Below are 18,461 nucleotides of genomic sequence, written 5' to 3' on the forward strand. Positions count from 1 at the left end.
TTCTTTCTGTCACATCACTCTATTAAGGGGATGGATGTATGCTGAGTTGCAGCAAAAGTAAGTTATCGTACTTTCGTTACATTGTTGCAGCTGGAAGATCTCTGTTAGAGTAGAAGCTTCTTCCTTTCCTCTTAAGAAATAGACCGCATCCCCTTTTTACCCTCCGAGTGGCAGCACTGGGACGTGTGGGAAGCTGTTGGCACCAGCTACAGAAAAAATGGAGATTCCTAAGCCTCAGTGGTTTCTGACTACAACATATTTCTTTAGTTAAGTCAAGTGATCTTCGAACCCTCGCCCGTCACCCTTAACATTTTCTAGCATAAAAATCATTTAAACTTGCTTTTTGGGGTGTGGCCAAAACAGAGGGCGGGGATGAAATTTTATAATATTAGAGATGAATAATTTGTTTCACTCCCCAATTTTACTGATGAGGAAACTAAGAGGTTGATGTTAAGGTTGATGTTACCTGCTCAAGGTCATAGAGCTAGATAAAGGAATATCTTATTGTAAGTGGAAAAGATTGTGGATTTTAGAGCTGAATCCTGTCATTTGCTAGCTGTTTTAAAACCCAGGAAAGCCATTTAAATACTCTGAGCCTTTCTTTACTCACCTATAAAACGTGGATGATAGTATCTAGGTTGCAGGGTTGCTTGTTGTTGTGAGTTTAGAGATATCTATTGTAAGTCACTTAGAAGAGTCTATTAGTTATCTATCACTGTGTCGCAAATAATTCCTGGACTTAGCAACTTATGACAGCAAACATTTTTTATCTCAGTTTCTGTGGGCCAGGAATCTGGATATAGCTTTGTCAGACACCTCTGGCTAAACATTTTTACAAAGAATCTTGACATGTATGCGAAATGTCATTTAAATGGGAATGAAAAGCAGGAGCTGGGATCACTGGGGATCATCTTAGATGCTGCCTAGCATGGAATATCTGTTACTTAACAGTGGATTTAACTTAGATGCTGGGCCAAATTGTACCCAGACAGCCTGCTGGATCAGTGTTGATCTCAAGGTTTTGTTTTCAGCCTGGCCTCATTCAAAATTTTTATCAGTGACTTAGATGATGCTATAAAACAATACTGTTTAATATTTCTTGATCATACATCTTTAAGAACTTCTGAGCATCCACCTCTCTCTCTCTCTCTCTCTCTCTCTATATATATATATATATATATATAAATTATGAACATCTGCCAACATTCATTTATAAACATCAACTAACATTAGTTAATTAACTAATAGTAAGGCTTAATTTTATTTCTTTCTCTAGATGAATAAAACCCCCTAGAAATAGAAGTTCTTTTTTTTTTTTTTAATTTTTTAACCTGCACCCAAAAGGATTGTCTCATGTATTCTCTGGGTGTATGTAACCCCCTAATATAGAAAGTGATGGAGACATAGGGAGTGTGGTGAGTATCAGAGTTAGAATCCAAGTAAGTCTCAATAGGCTGGAGTTATAGACAAATAAACCAAGGTTGGGGACAAATCATGCAAAAAATCAGCATCTCAGTTACATAAGTCACCTTCCATGGATCCTTGCAGAGGAGGCCCCTCCAGGCAAAAGAATGACAAAAATTGTTTCCTTCTTCAGGGAACAAGACTTAATGAGCTGAATATAGGCTGGATTTCAGTCCCAATTTTTCTCTCATCTCATCTGGGCCCCTTACACAGTGTACATACTGTGCAACCACACCTGGCAGACCTGTGGCTTCACACTAGCACATGTGAAAAAGAGTCTTGGGGGATGCCTGGGTGGCTCAGTTGGTTGAGCATCCAATCTTGGTTTCGGATTAGATCATGAATTCATGGTTCATAGGAATTGGACTGAGCTCTGTGTCAGGCTTCACACTCAGGGGGAAGCCTGCTTGAAGATTCTCTCTATCTTGGGGGAGTTTTAGGTCAATTAACTGAAGCCCACGGAACAGAGAAATCAAGTACATAGTAGAAACAGGCCTCAGGAATAAAGCTAAATCTCAATGATTAGAAATGGAGCACACATTTAGCCCGAGAAATTAAGACTGATTTGATGCCATCATCTTGTTTTTTTTACCTTTTGACCCCTCCCAAGAGAGATGCTAATTCCCTATCTCTTGAATGTGGGCTGGACAAATGACTCAATTCCAAAGACTAGGATATGACAAAATATATATGACCAGGTCTTAAAAAGATGTCATGGCTTTTTTCTTACTCTTTCTCAGATCTCACATTCTGGAGGAAACCAGCTGGCATGTTGTGAGGACACTTAAGTAGCCGTATGGAGAGATACACGTAGTGAGGCCTCTTGAAGGAGCCATCTTGGAAGCAGCTTTGGTCAAGACCTCAGATGACCAGTGCCCCATGTTGACTACAACCTCATGAGAGCCAGGACTAAGATATGCCCAGATTCCTCACCTATGGAAACAGTGCGAGGTAAAAGATGTTTGTTGTTTTAAGTCAGGAGTTGGCACACTATAAATGGAAGGCCAAATCCATCCTACTGCCTGTTTTTGTAAATAAAGTTTTATTGGAACACAGTCATGTCTTTTGATTTACGTATTGCCTATGGCAGGGGTGAGTAATTGCAATAGAGATTGTGTGACGCACAAAGCTGAAGATATTTATCATTTTGTTCTTTATGAAGGGAAAATTTGTCAATCCCTGCCTTACCTGTTAATTTTTGGAGTAATTTTTTTTTTTTAAATACTGGAGTAGATATGTAATATAGAGGAATATGGCAACGATTCCCAAGAGTGATATACAAGAAACAGACATTTTCTTCTTTTAAATATTTTTTTATTTGAGAGAGAGAGAGAGCAAGCACATTAGAGGGGCAAAGGGAGAGAGAAAGAGAGGGGAGAATCCTCAAGTGGACTTCCCACTGAATGTGGAGCCTGATGCAAAGCTCAATCGCAAGACTCTGAGATCATGACCTGAGCTGAAGTCAAGAGTCCGCCACTTACCTAACTGAGGCACCCAGGCACCCCAACATTTTCTTCTTTATATTGATTTTGTCATATCTAGCTATGACCTCTGCAAGTGCTGCTGCCATCTTGTGACCATGGAAAGAGTCAGTTGAAAGATAAAGCCAACATGAGAATAGCAGAGCTTAAAGAAGCAAAAACCAGGGGTGCCTGGGTGGCTCAGTGGGTTAAGCCGCTGCCTTCGGCTCAGGTCATGATCTCAGAGTCCTGGGATCGAGCCCCGCATCGGGCTCTCTGTTCTCTAGGGGAGCCTGCTTCCTCCTCTCTCTCTGCCTGCCTCTCTGCCTGCTTGTGATCTCTCTGTCAAATAAATAAATAAAATCTTAAAAAAAAAAAAAAGAAGCAAAAACCATAAGAGACTCCATAGTTAATAGAGAACGAACTGAGGGTTGTTGGAGGCAGGTGATTGGGGAATGGCTTAAATGGGTGAGGGGCATTAAGTAGGGCACCTGGCTCATCATCCTCTGGTGATGAGCGTTGGGCATTATATATAAGTGATGAATCACTAAATTCTATACCTGCAACCAATTTAATCATATATGTTAACTAACTAGAATTTAAACAAAAACTTGAAAAAAAAAGAAGCAAAACCTGGGTGTGATGTTAACTTTATGTGTCAACTTGAGTGGCCTCAGGGATGGCTAGATGGCGGGTATAACGTTATTTCTGAGTGAGTCTGTGCAAGTGTTTCCAGAAGAGATTAGCACTTGAATCTGTAGACTAAGAAGATCACCCTCACCAAGGAAGGGAGGCATAATCCACTCTTTTGAGAGCCTTAATAGAACAAAAAGTTAGAGGAAGGGCAAATTCACTTTCTTGCATGAGCCAGAATATGAATCTTCTTCTGCCCTTGGCCATTGGCGCTCCCGGTTCTTGGGCTGTCCTGGTTCCGAAGCTTTTGGGTTTGGAGTGGAGCTATACCACCAGCTTCCCTGGGCCTCTTGCTTGCAGTAGCAGGTTGTGGGACTTCTTAGCCTCCATAACTGCATGAACCAATCTCTTACAATAAGTCCTTTCTGTACACCTATATGAATCCTAGGGTTTCTTTTCCTCTGGAGAATCCTGATTAATACACTGGGTCTGTGATGCAGTCATCAAGTCACTGAATTAATCAACACTGAAACCAGACTACCGAAGCTCTGTCTTATACCCTACAGATTTTCTTATCGTTTTAGTTCTTTGAGTTGGGATTTTGGTTACTTGCAGTTAAAATTATCTTAATTATATGACTATATATTTGAACAAAGTGGCTCTGTAAGCAAACAGAGCTTAACTCCATTCAAAAGCATATTAATTTGTCTAGGCAATTGGGGAATGTGTCAGTGGAGCTTGGTACATTGTAGGATCTTTGTAGTGAAAGTCAAATTGCCTCTACCTTCCATTTTTCCATTGTTTCCTCCTTCCATCCAAATCTGTGCTGGTCTCCATTGGGAAGGGAGCCAGAATACATTGGGATTCCCTGGATTCCTGGTGCCTTGAAGGCCACTCACAATAAATTAAAGATCTGGGAGAAGAATGCACCTAAAGAACACAGTTAATCGCTTGTGGGCTGCCCATTGCTTTCATGGTGGTCCTGACACTTGCCCCCACACTGACCAGTGAGTGGCCTAGGGAGTGCATAGTGGGCCTGGTCTGCTGGGTGAGAACTGTGTTGTGGGGACCCACTCCCACCTTTAGCCTGACACTGACCAGGTGGGGGTGGGCTTTCTGTTTTGTACTTCCTCTTTTCATTTCTTGGGTTGATTTTTGACACAAAGCAGCTCCATGATGTTTTCTCTCGCATAGGACAACTCTTGCCTGCCTTCTTGATAACTGACTGAGTTCTGTGGGTCGGATGACAGAATCAAGGTAAAGAAGATATTTCTGTGTGTCTCTCTTAAGAAGTTTTGACAAATTCCTTTGTACTAGGTACTTATTATGATGTAGCAAGTACTTAAAAAGGACCATCCTAGGGACGCCTGGGTGGCTCAGTGGGTTAAGCCACTGCCTTCGGCTCAGGTCATGACTCCAGGGTCCTGGGATCGAGTCCCGCATCAGGCTTCTTGCTCAGCAGGGAGCCTGCTGCTCTCTCTCTGCCTCTGCCTGCCTCTCTCCCTGCTTGTGTGCTCTCTCTCTCTCTCTCTTCCTCTCTGATAAATAAATAAATAAAATCTTTAAAAAAAAAAAAAAGGACCATCCTATTTTCATCCTTCATGGTTGTCCAGTCCACTGGACCACCATGTTGAGTTCCCATCAACACAAACTCCAGCCATGATGCTGTTTCCATTTTTTCTTTTTGATACATATTTTCTTGTCATTCAGTCTTAGGGCTTGTGTCCTCCAAGGCTCTGCTCCTCAAAGGATGGTCCTTGGACCAGTGGCATCAGCGTCACCCCGGGTGATCCTTTAAAAACAACACATTAGGGGCGACTGGGTGGCTCAGTGGGTTAACCCTCTGCCTTTGGCTTGGGTCATGATCCCAGGGTCCTGGGATCGAGTCCCACATTGGGCTCTCTGCTCAGTGGGGAGACTGCTTCCCCCTCTCTCTCTGCCTGCTGCTCTGCCTACTTGTGATCTCTCTCTGTCAAATAAGTAAATAAAATCTTAAAAAAAATTAAAACAACACATTATTTTCCCTTGAGGTTCCTTCTGTTCTCCTTCCAGAAACATTCTCTAGGTCTCCTCTCAGCCAGAGCTATGTATTTTCATTTAAACTATCATTGTCCCAGCAGAATAAACCCCTTTCCACAGTTAAATGTGTGTCATCTGCATGGGGACACCCCACAGTGGTCATTTCCTTTACAACCACACAGACGTCTGAACATCAAGCAACTCCTCCACGTGGAGGCGAGCTTTGATGTTTTCCGCTCTTCACTGACCTGCCTTACCCACATACCGTGAATTTGAGAAGCTTCTTTCCTCAGAGGGAAAGCTTGTCTGGATTAGAAAAGTCCTGTGTGGAAACTTGACACTATCCTGAGCCGGGAGTACTTGGAATCACACACAGGAAAGGGCTGCCTATTTGTTGACCTGCCTAAATGACAGAATGTGTGTGTGGCCATCTCTAATTACAGCACTCCCGGAAGCATCACTCCGAAAGTACGACTGCTATGAACCACGGCACGTCCTTCAGCTAATCCTCATTAACCGAGGTGGACATTCTCTTTCTGCAGGCACTGGCTTCTCCACCGTGTCCTTCCTGCCGTCTTTTCATGCCTAGGAGACTCATGGATCAATCCTCTGGGGGCACATGAGCCTAGGTCCCATTGAAGGACTACCCACAGGGACACGGAGATAGGACTTCTCACACTGAGAACTCTGCTGCTTTCTGATGAGCAGGGAGGCAATTCTCATTTGCTGCCTCCTCTTGTGCCAAGAACCGTATGATTTCCACCCAAGTATCTGCCCCAGCTTAGGGGTGGGACCCAGTTGCAGATTAAGCCTCTGGACCAGTCCTGATCTTTGCTTTCTGTGTCTAGGATGCCAACATGGGAAGTAGAGCTTGCCCTGGGGGATTCTATACTTAAAGAAGACCTTTCTGTCTCATCTTCCTCAGCCTTCGTAGAGGTGTTCATCCCTTCTCTTTCATGCATCTGCTGGGCATCCGTACACTTTCTCCGGAAAAACATCTCTTCAGAGCCTCTTCAGACTGCTTCACAAAGTGACAATTAAATGTATCAAATAATGCTCTCCCTTTTTTGAAAGTAAAACAATATTTTCCCCTATAAATTAAAAAAAACTTTATACATCTATGTATAAATGAACAAATGTGTTCAAATCTTGCTTCCTTATTTAGTCAATTTCTTTTCCTTTTGGCTTGGTTTCCCCTCCCCCCATCCTTAGAGTGCCCACACCACCCACCACTCCTCCTCCCAGCCCATGTTCATAAAAGTGTCCTTTCATATTTCTCTCCATGCCCAAATAATCATATTCAAATAGAGCTATGCATAAGCCTACTTATGACTATGTATATATTTTATACAAAGAAATTGTATTATTCATGCTTTTCTGCATCTTGCTTTTCTCACTCATCAGGCTCTAGAATAATCCCTCCAAGCCAGCTTCAGTGGCTCTAATTCATTCTTTTGAATGGCTATATGACAGATAATCCTTTGTATAACAATATTGTGATTGAATCAGCTTTTTGCTGCCGATGGGCACTCTCTTTGTTTCCATTTTTGCTATTACGTAGCATGATCCAGTAAATGATCTTTTACTATACTGTCTGTACTGTAGCTTTCATTTTTTGTATCGTAGACTCCCAGGAGTGGGACCTCTGGGTGAAAGGGTATACAGAATCTTTAATTTTAGTTGATGTTGTCAGTTTGTTCTCCAAGAAGACATTAATCGAGCAATCCGAAATTGTGTATTTTCCCTACAGCCCTGCCAACAAGAGATGTTTTCTGTTTTTAAGAGGTTAACAGTCCAATGATGTCTAAAGTGATATTATATTCCATATTTAATTTTCATCTTTGATGCAGCAAATTTGAGTACACTTCCACTTTTCTTCAAAACTCCTATAACTTGTACCCATTCTAGTGTTTTCTTTTACTATCTTCAGTTACACCTTGGGACCAGACATTTTACTTTAAACACAAAATTAATCTTTTTCCCTCATAAAAAGCCTCACATTCATTATATGAACATACATTCATATATCTCTGCCATTATGTACTTTAATCACCCATGATTAATTAGTTAAGGGGTCTTAACTAAAGCTATTAACTTTGAGGTACATTTTCTACATTTTCACTTTCTGGAACTCCTCTATTCAAACGATGGTGGGACTAGTCCTCTGATTTTCTTAGCTCTTACTATGTTCCATTTTCCATCTCTGTGCCTTTTTGTTCCACTTGCTGGTAGGCCCTTAATTTTCTTTTCTACCCTTTCTATTGAGTTTTTCATTTCTACTCTCATGTTCTTTTTTTTTTTTTTTTTTATGAGAGATTTACATGTCTCCTCCCACCCCCAACATGGGGCTTGAACTCATGACCCTGATTTTAGTATATGTGCTGCTGAAGTGAGCACAAACTCATGACCCTGAAATCAAGAGTTGCTTTCCCGACTGAGCCAGCCAGGTGCCCCTTGTGATTTTAATTTCAAAGAACTTCTTTCCTTCTCTGAATGCGTCTTTGTTTTATACTATCCTATTTTTGTTTCGTGGATGTTTCATTTTCTTTGAAATCTGAATATAAACATATATATTCTGAATATATATAGCAAATCTGAACATACATATATATATATAGTGATTGAAGTATAATTAACATACAGTGTTAAATTAGTTATACTAGTTGTACAATATAATGACTCAACAATTCTATACATTGCTCAGTGCTTATCACAATCAGTGTATGTTTAATCCCCTTTATCTCTTCCGCCCTACCCCCCACCCTCTAGCTACATGTATTGTAAGACGTATTTTTTTCCTCTCTCAGTAGTCTCGGCATCTTCTAATTTGTTTTGTGGTTTTCTGTTTGTTTTTTTTTTCCCCTTTATTTTCCATAGTAGACATGTTCCTAAGGTGTCTGGTGATCTCTGGTTGTCTGCTCTTGTTTAAAAATAAGGAGGTAAGTGCTGGCTGGAAGCTCTGAAGGCACAGGTGGGCCTGTGCTCTAGAGGGTGATCTGGCTATTGTTGTGTTTGTGGGAAGCTCCTCCTCCTCCTCAGATCGGGCTTCTTGGGCCTGTCAGATTTTCCTGAGAAGAATCTTCAGTCTCCTGGGTGCTTGCTTCACTGTGGAAGGGGAGGACAGGAAGACCTGTGGTTTCACTTAATTCCACCTACCCACTCGTCCCCATTTCCAGCAGCTATACCCACTCACCCTCTTTTCTCCTTTCTCCAGAGAATAAAACACCACTCTTCTCCTGGCAGTATGGAGTAGAACGGGAAATGTAAGGGTCTGACTACGCCTCAAACGGATTTCAACCCATCCTCCTTATTTTCATTTCTTACTTTATCCACCCTTCCAGAGGTCCCTGGTACCACCAGTTCCTAAGGCTTTGGAGGATTGTGTGATGTAAATCAAGTTGGTTTTGACTTTCCTTGTTGATGGTTTATACCCTGTGGTGTGCTCAGCCCTCTGTCATTCTCAAATCTGGGTATTTCCAGGCTTAAGCTTTGTGTTGCCTCCTCTCCTCTGTCTCCTTAAGGTTCTGTGCTCATTCATTACAAAATCTTTTGTTGTAGTTTTGGAAAGATTGAAATCAAATGTAATCCTCTAGCATTTTGAAGGCAAATCTTTTTCTTTTCTTCTTCTTTTTTTTTTTAAGATTTTACTTATTTATTTGATAGAGAGAGAGAGAGAGAGAGAGAGAGAGATTGGGAGCACAAGCAGGGGGAGCAGCAGAGGGAGAGGGAGAAGCAGTTTCCCCACTGAGCATGCAGGGCTCAATCCCAGGACCCTGGGATCATGACCTGAGCAGAAGGCAGATGCTTAACCTACTGAGCCACCCAGATGCCCCAAAGGCAAACCTTTATCACTTGTTCCTGTGTCTTCCTTGTAATTAGTCCATACAGTTAGGATTTCCTTGCTAACCCAATCTGACATTCTCTGCTTTGTAGTTGAAGCATTGATGCATGAGGTTTTTGTTTTTTTTTTTTAAGATTTTTATTTATTTATTTGACAGACAGAGATCACAGGTAGGCAGAGAGGCAGGCAGAGAGGCAGGCAGAGAGAGAGGAGGAAGCAGGCTCACTGCTGAGCAGGGAGCCCGATGCGGGGCTCGATCCCAGGACCCTGGGATCATGACCTGATGACCTGAGCTGAAGGCAAAGGCTTTAACCACTGAGCCACCCAGGCGCCCCGATGCATTTGGTTTTATTCCTTATATATGATTTTATTTTATTTATTTATTTATTTTTAGATAGTTATTTTCTCTTTTCCTTTCTTTCGTAGGTCTGATCAAATTGTAATTCATTCCTTTTTCCCTGATAATTACTATGCTTTTCCAATCTATCTTCCTTTTTTGGTTCTCATAATTATATACCTATTTCTCTACCATTGTTGAAAAGAAGGCATCAGTGATTTCCCTTATCAAGACGCTCTTTATACTTCACTATATGTCCCTCCCATCTTGATTAGCTGAGTCCGGAATATTTTTACTCTTCCTTCCACCTTTTCTCCCAGCAAATAAGAACTTTGGAAGTTTTACTCTAAAATTTCCCTACCCCAGATTCAACTCTCAATGTCAATATTTTTTTCCATGAAAGAGTTAACTTTTGATTGTACGCTTTTGTTAGAATTTCTCCTTTTAGTATGATTCTTCTTCAAGAGTCCCTATTTGAGAACGATTCAGGACTACATGTTTAAAAACTAAGGATCTGGCACTAGATTCCCTTTTTTTTTTTTTTTTTAAGATTTTTATTTATTTATGACAGAGAGAATAGCGAGAGAGGGAACACAAGCATGGGGGAACTGGAGAAGGAGAAGCAGGCTCTCCACTTAGCAGGGAGTCCGATGAGGGACTCAATCCCAGGACGCTGTGATCATGACCTGAGCCACCCAGGCACCCCTCCCTGGGTTTTAATCCTGCCTTTACCCCTTTTTTGTTTTGTGTCTATAGGTGAGTTGCTTAATCACTTTGTGCCTCACCCTCCTCCTTCGTGAAATGAGGTTAATACAAGTACCATAGTCCTGAAGGTTTTGTGAGGGTTAAGTTAGTTACTACATGACAAGTACTTGAAACATTGTCTCTTTCATAGTTTTTTTTCTTTTAAGATTTTATTTATTTACGAGAGAGAGAGAGAGAGAGAGAGAGAGAGAGAGCACGCATGAGAGGGGAGAAGGTCAGAGGGAGAAGCAGACTCCCCGTGGAGCTGGGAGCCCTGTGCAGGACTCCATCCCGGGACTCCGGGAACATGACCTGAGCTGAAGGCATTTGCTTAACCAACTGAGCCACCCAAACATCCTCTTTCATAGTTTTTTTAAAGAAAGATTATTTATTTGAGAGAGAGAGGTGGGGTAGGGACAGAGGTGGAGGGAGAGAAAGAATCTCAAGCAGGCTCCCCACTGAGCACAACCCTACTCAGGGCTCAATCCCAGGACCCTGAGATCACAATCTGAGCTAAAATCGAGTGGGACGCTTAATCTACTGAGCCATCCAGGTGCCTCTTTGCCTCTCTCATAGTTTAATAAATGTTAACTTATTTTTTTTTAAGTTAACTTATTAATACATCTATAAACATTCTTAGGTATTATACCATTATTCATTTACATGCATATCATTAAGATGTACATGAATGCATCCATATATGTGTGTAAGTAAGTTTGAGTGTTTATATCTATCTGTATGAATGTGTGTCTGTATTCAAGGTTTATCGATGATTTCTTTTTTCTCTTTTCCCTCTCCTTGGAAACTCTAATATGATTTGTACTGATAGGTGATTTAAATATAGGATTCTTGGATTATAACCATTTTCTTTCAAAATTCTTTACTTCTCTTTCATGATTCTATTTATATTTTTGCTTTGTGCAAAGAGGATATTTATTCCTTTAGTTATTTTACACCACCATTTTGGATATCAACATGGCCTTCCTTTCCTCCAACTCATCTTGTGAAATGTTAGCTGGAAAATGATAATTTTTAGCTCCAACCTGCTTTTGGACATGAATTGGGGCTTCATTTTTCTCCCTTTGGCATTCTCCTACGCTTCTATTTCTCTTGGCCTGTGCTGAATTGGAACAATCTGGTGGATTGCTCTCTCTCTCTCTGAACCTCCTTTTACGTGTGTCTGTTTTCCTTTGTCCATTCACTGTGGTATAGTTTTGCTCATTGGCATCTCCAAAAGGTGGCAGCCAAGTCTGCTGGGAAGGCCTGATGGACGCAGGTAGGCTGCTAACCCATTGCTGAGACCCCCGGAGTGGGTCTCTCTTCCTTTTCTCTAAGGCTTTCCCAGCTTCCAGGTCAGGGAGGGCTTAGCTCACAGCTCAGAAGGACAGGGAGACCATTTCTGGGAGGTCCATAAATTCCTGCAGGCTGAGGTGGGTCCTCCAATGCTGATTCCTAGTTCTCCGCCCAGCTGCCTGGGAAGAAAGCACGAACCACTCCTCTGCTTTGCAACTCTCATAGAGTTCGAGGCTTTCCTTGTATCCAGTTGTTGATGATGTGGCATTTGTGCCCTCAGGGGAGACAAACAGGTGGGAGCTAGTTGTGAAGGGGAAGGGAGTAGTGATTATTGACTTCCTGAATAGAGCCTTCAAGTATCAAAATGTTGATAAAGCAAAGCAGAGTCAGTAGCTTCCTGGCAGTGAGAGGGTAAAGGGGGGATTTTTATGAAGCCTGGTTTAAGGTGAGTCTTTCAACTTGGGGGGAATTGATTGGGATTGGGCAAAGTTTGTTATATAATGGTTTAGAATTAGTGGACAAACTGAGAACGCCACCTGTCAGGAAGCATAAAGAATCATCTGATGACTGGGTTGAGGGTTCTACCGTTCAGAGAGGTGGTTATTTACTCATCAAGGACCACTGGATAGTGTTTTTTAGGTGAATTTTTTTAAGTGAATGTTTTTAAAGTGAATTTTAGGGAAATTCCTGAAACACTCCAATTATTTACAACTTCATCTTCCAGGCTTCCTGGAATAGTGATGTGATGTTAACCTAGACCGCGACCTGCGTCGCTGCAGATGGTTTTTGTGTCCAGAGGTCCAGGTCAGTCACCATCCTTGCAAACTTCCCTGCTGCCAACCATGGCCTTCACAGGTGCATCCTCAAATTTGCGCTTTCAGGGTCAGTGCTTCTGACTTCTGGTTGCACGTGGAACAATGATGTCATGGAAAGGAATTCGGGGGGAGGCGGGATATCTGACATCAGCCAAATGCAGAATGGACTTGGGGATAGGGAACCTCTTTGGGAATTCTTACTTGGTTCTTGGTGGTTCTTAGGAGGGAGACAGAGGTTGGAGACCTTCTAAGAAGACTGATGCTGGCTAATTGACTAGGTATTAGAATGTACAGAGACCCTACTGACCAATCAAAAAATCACAATAGTCTGAGAACTATGGGACCCTATATTGGACTGACATACTCCAATCACGAAACATCCAGTTTTATCCGAGAATCGAAGATTTTTGAAAATCATTCACTTCATGTAAGACTCCACCATCAATTACTGGGTCTCTCTCTTCGGTGTAGCTCATATGGTTCTGGTCTGCCCGTCGCAAGGGCAGTTTGCAATAAGGAGTGTGCTGGGTTCCAAGCAGCAGCTTCTAGGGTTCTCTTTGGAGACAACGTTTGTGCCCAAATCTGGTTGGTCTTTTTATTGACCTGTATTTGGAAGATAGTTTTGCAATTAATAAAACAAAAGAGTTTTATTCTGATGCTTAAAAAATCAAATGTAGAGTGCAGACAGAAAATGAGACAACAGCCAATAATAATAATAATAATAATAACAACTCTCAGAGTTTAGGTGATCTGATAATTAATAATAATAATAATAATAATAGCAACAGTAACAACTCTCAGAGTTTAAGTGGTCTGGACCAGGCCCGGGATTACTGAGGAATGTCTGCAGTCCATCCACTTGAGCTCATAGGTTTTAGTCAAGGTAAAAAACGCACAGTTATCTTAGATAGAAGATGGGGATGGAAGAGAGTTGGCAGGAAACTCAAGAGCCAAGGGAGGCCAGATGTTTTTCTCCCACTTGACATTTGACTCTGAGTCCTAGGGATATCTTAATGCTTTTCTTTAGTATTTGATCCTCAGCTGATGCAAACCTTTTATTTATGCTCTCCCCTGGGCGGGGCGGGGATTGAGGGGATGCACAACAGGGCAGTTGGGCTGTTTTCACTTCTATAAAAGGCAGCCACGGGAGTGTTCCCTTTGATGTGTTCCGCCTCTGCAGTGGCATCGCCATTCCCAGCTAACTTGGTCTTTCCCATGTAGGGCTCTGGATCCCACTCCTAAAAGCTCTAATTTGGGGATCAGAGCCTGAAATAGCCCCAAAGGTATCCTGTTTAGCTTGTCATTTAAATAGCTAAGCCCCTGCCATGACCATTTCAAACCCTCTCACCTTTCATTTAGCTAAGCAGTTCTTTTTTCAAATTCAGCTTGTTTGTGAATGCAACATATCTTTTTCTTTATCCACCGCGATTCTGTAGCTATAAAAAGCCTTGATTGAAGGAGGAAAGAGTGAAAACAACATTCCTCTCAGTAAAGGACTAAGCTAGGATTGTAGAACCAGCGAGGAACTGAGCATAAGGGCTTCCAGCGTCTCCCACCAGAGGCGGGACAGGGGTGAGGGTTGTTCAGAGGTGTGTAGGATTTGAATCCTGGTTCCAACAATGACCAACTTTGGGATCTTGGGCAAGTTACTTAACCTCTTTTTGCCTCAGTTCCTGCATCTGTAAAATGGGAAGGATAATAGTTCTAACACTTCATAGACAGGATTCGTTACATAGTTCGCAGAGTCCTTTGTTCAAATTTCAGTGAAGTGAATGCTGGGCCCCTTGTTCCAATTTCAAGATGGCGACAGCAGAGCATTAAACCAAGTGTGGAGTCCTTCTGGGGGAGGGAGGCCCTCTGTTGTTGCCCAGGAAGCTGGCCCTAATCATAGGATTGTTGTGAGGATTAAATGAATCATTGTATTTAAAAAAAAATTAAAAAAAATATATTTGTTTATTTGAGAAAGAGATAGAGTGGAGAGGTGGGGGGTGGGGGGCAGAGGAGAGGAAGAGAGAGAATCCCAAGCTTCCTCCATACCCAGTGGAGTGGGGCTCAGTCTCACATGAGACCATGAGATCATGACCTGAGCCAAAACAGAGTCAGAACCACCCAGGCACCCCTGTGTTTAAAGCTCTCAAAGCAGCATTTAGCATATATGCAATCTATGTAAATGTTAGTTAGATCTAAAAAATGACAATTCGGTATTCTGAGAACTGAAGAGGTTGTCACCACTTGAAGGAAACTGAGTGAGTTGGTGGTAAATGGAGGCTTAGGCTCTGTCCCATGGCCTCCTACGTGGTTTATTTACATATGTTCTATGCTTTTTTCAGCAAAGGTTATTCATTCATCAGCATTTTTGGATGCATTTTGTGTTCCATCCACAGTGCTAGACCATGGAAATATGCAGTTTATGAGATTTGTTTTTTACTTAAAATGCTCTAGAATACAAGTGCTCTAGAATAGATCTCAAGTTGTGCTAACTCTGTCCTTGGATGGACCTTGGTATTCTCACCTTATTAAACTACATGAATTTAGAAGAGTCAGGTAAATGACACTGGGATCTTATCCTCAAAATATGAATGGAACTTATAGGTGTAAATTATTTTTAAAAGATACATGTAAATATAAATGATGGATGAGTCTTTTCATGGGTTAAAGCAGGGAATGACTTAGGTGATTTAAAAGAAATCTAGTTCTAGCATTAGTAATGTAATCACATGTGCTCCAATTCTTTGTTAATGTTCATGGAGACAAAGCTGGAAAGACCTAGTTAAAATTACTCTATTTTTTGCTCTTAATGTGTACTTAAAGAAAATTATTAAAAACAGCTCAGATCGATAGGAGATAATTTTTTTAAAAACCCTTGCTTAAAAAACCAAAATACTATTCATTCCAAATTCTCATTCATCTTCATTTATTCTTTCTCTTGGTCAAAGGGAACATAATGTATGTTCATGTGAATTGCAGAATCTAAATTTAGAAAGGGAATTCTAAAAGCATGCTAATAAGCCTCTTTAAAAATTCGACTACATCTACCTGGTGAACACTGAGTAATATATAGAATTGTTGAATCACTATGTTATACACCTGAAACTAATATGACTTTGTATGTCAATTATGCTTTAATAGTAAATAAAAATGTTTGAAAATGTTTGAATATACATATTTATATGTATTCATATATATATATAGAATTTTAACATTCATAGGATGAAGTAGTTACAGTTAGTCCAGAGGACTTTTAAAAGCAATAAATTTTTTTTTCATGTTCAGGAATGCTTTCCTGACAAATAACTTCCATTTTCATGGAACTCTGTCCATAAAGGACCTTATAGTACAGACTGGTCAAATTTAAATTATTAGGACTAGTCTGGTGTTGGAGGCCACGGCACGGTTGGAGTCGAGGACCAAACCAGGCCCTGACTTGTGTCTCCTTTAAAGTCCAGACACCTTGACAAGGGGTTAAGGACGGGAAAGTTGAGTAACACTGAGAAAGGGTCTGTGCTATGTGTCGTGCGCTCGCCTACATGACTTCCCACACCTCCCTACAGAAGGGAACAATGTGGTCAGGGTCATGAATTCTTAGTTGGTCCTTGTCGTTCCTGTACCTCCCATAACCCACTCCCTGGTTGATTGTCTTGCTAATGGCATTAGCCGTGACTACCTGGCATCACGAGATTTGCTTGTAGTTAATGTAAACTTGTTATAGAAACTTGCAGTCATCTGACTAAGTACTGATGTATTACTCCTTCTATTGTGATCTGCCTTATAAATGATTGTAAGATGTGGAATAAAATCGGTACTGTTGGACATCATCCTCAGTGCTCCTCCTGCCCCCATCTCTTTGTCTTTTAATTTCTTTTCACCATCCTCTTACCCTCACGTTTCCTGGTCAATTTGTCGTGCCGGCCGCGACAGTCTGGCAACCTGTGAAATATCACTTGGATTCTTACCTTGGTTATGCTAGTCTTGAGTAAGGCTTTTTGTTAATGAAGGATGCCCTCACCTCAGACAACAGAAGCATTTGTGAACTCTGTCCTCACTATTGATAGGTTTCTTATATTTAATATATTCTCAGATCTCAAAAGGAGATCATCTCCTGTCCTTCACTGGGAATTTTCTGTTCCAGGAAAATGTCTGTTTCTATTTGTAGCCTCTTCTAGGAAATTTTCTTCATTCTCATTTAGCTGGAGCAAGGCTGGGAAGCTGTCACTTCTCTGATGGACTTAACGATGCTATTTCTGTATCTCATTGGAGAGGCAAGGCAGCCATTCATTTGTGGTTAATACTGTAATTCTTAAAATGTATTTTTAAGAAGCGGATGGAAATATCTGAAACTCCATTTTCGTTTGAATGCTATCACTGCCTAAGCACACACACAACGGTCAGCAAAATGCTGTTTGTGTTGGGCAACTTCTATGAATTGAAAGTGGCCAAGCTAAAAAAAGGGAAATTGACAGGTGTCTTATTAGGCTTTAGCTATTAGTCATTTTTGTATCTGCACAAGTAATTGACACCCCACTTCTAAACAAAGATTATGCATTTGCATGCTTTCAGGAAGAAGTCCTGCTGGGTGATTCTAATCCACTATTTTAGGATGTGATGGCTTAATTTGAAAAATGTTTTGATGAACAAAACATGATCTCTTCCTTGTCACTTTCCTCCAGTTTCACAGTATAATCAGGGACTGAATGGATTTTGCTGGGGTATGAAATACCCGATGACTAAATGGGTTTGGCAGTAAAATTGGGGGTGGTGTTGGTACTGGCTTCAACAGGAAAAAGAAGAGGGATTATCTTCATTCTGTTCTTGACGGTTGCTGTAAAATGTATTTTTGGTTTATTACAAACCGGTTGCCCCTTTACTGAATCAAAACTAGTGAAGGAATTCTGAGGATAATTTGTTTTTTTCATTTTTAGGGCTGTTCTACATCCCCAAATGAAAGAATTTGGAATTATAGAAATTTCAGAGAGCCTCAATTTTATGGGGCACCTGGGTGGCTCAGTGGGTCAATTTTAAATCTCTCGCTTTCAGATCAGGGAAACTGTGGCCCTGGGATGGGAAGTAACAATGTCAATGTGGCTAAGTGAGTGAGAGACAGAACCAAGATGAAAAGGTGACTGAAACACTGTGTTGGGTCATTTTTCTTTTACTCTCATGTTGGTGACTTTTTCCACGAAAAAGGTGAATTGCTAATGTGTATCTTCTTTACTGCCTTCCAAGTCATTTTACTTTTCTCCTACCTCTGAAAACAGGGAGTCTATGTAAGCTGGTAATGAAATGGAAACGTTTGAGTTGTCAATTTAACTAATTAAATACCTCCACCATCAACAGCAACATTTTTCCATAACAGCAGCTTCCCATTTAGATGAGTCTTGCAACTCTCTGTGTTGTTGGCCTTTGTGACACCACTCAGGAGTATTATGTGTCATACTCCAAAGTGGTGAGCCCTTTGGGTAACTTTTGTTGTCTCCCCACGAGCAACCTTGGGTTTAGACTCACTACTTTTTGCTTTTTATATTTTATTTATTTATTTGAGGGGGAGAGAGAGGAGCATGAGTGGTGGGGAGGGGCTGAGGGAGAGGGAGAAGCAGGTGCCCCGCTGAGCAAGAAGCCTGATGCAGGACTTGATCCCAGGACTCTGAGATCCTAACCTGAGCTGAAGGCAGACGCTTAACTGACTGAGCCATCCAGGCACTCCCAGACTCGCTACCTTTTTACCTCCTCAAAATACAAATGTCCAAAAGCATTGGTGAACAAGGTGGATTTTACTCTGTTTCCTAGGGAGACGGATTACATACTGCCCAGAAAAATGTAGACTATTCCTTTGTACTCTCATGTTTCTCTTCTTGGCA

The sequence above is a fragment of the Enhydra lutris genome, unplaced genomic scaffold (genome assembly GCF_002288905.1).
Source record: "Enhydra lutris kenyoni isolate GAN:26980312 unplaced genomic scaffold, ASM228890v2 scaffoldscaffold43, whole genome shotgun sequence".
Classification (NCBI taxonomy): domain Eukaryota; kingdom Metazoa; phylum Chordata; class Mammalia; order Carnivora; family Mustelidae; genus Enhydra; species Enhydra lutris.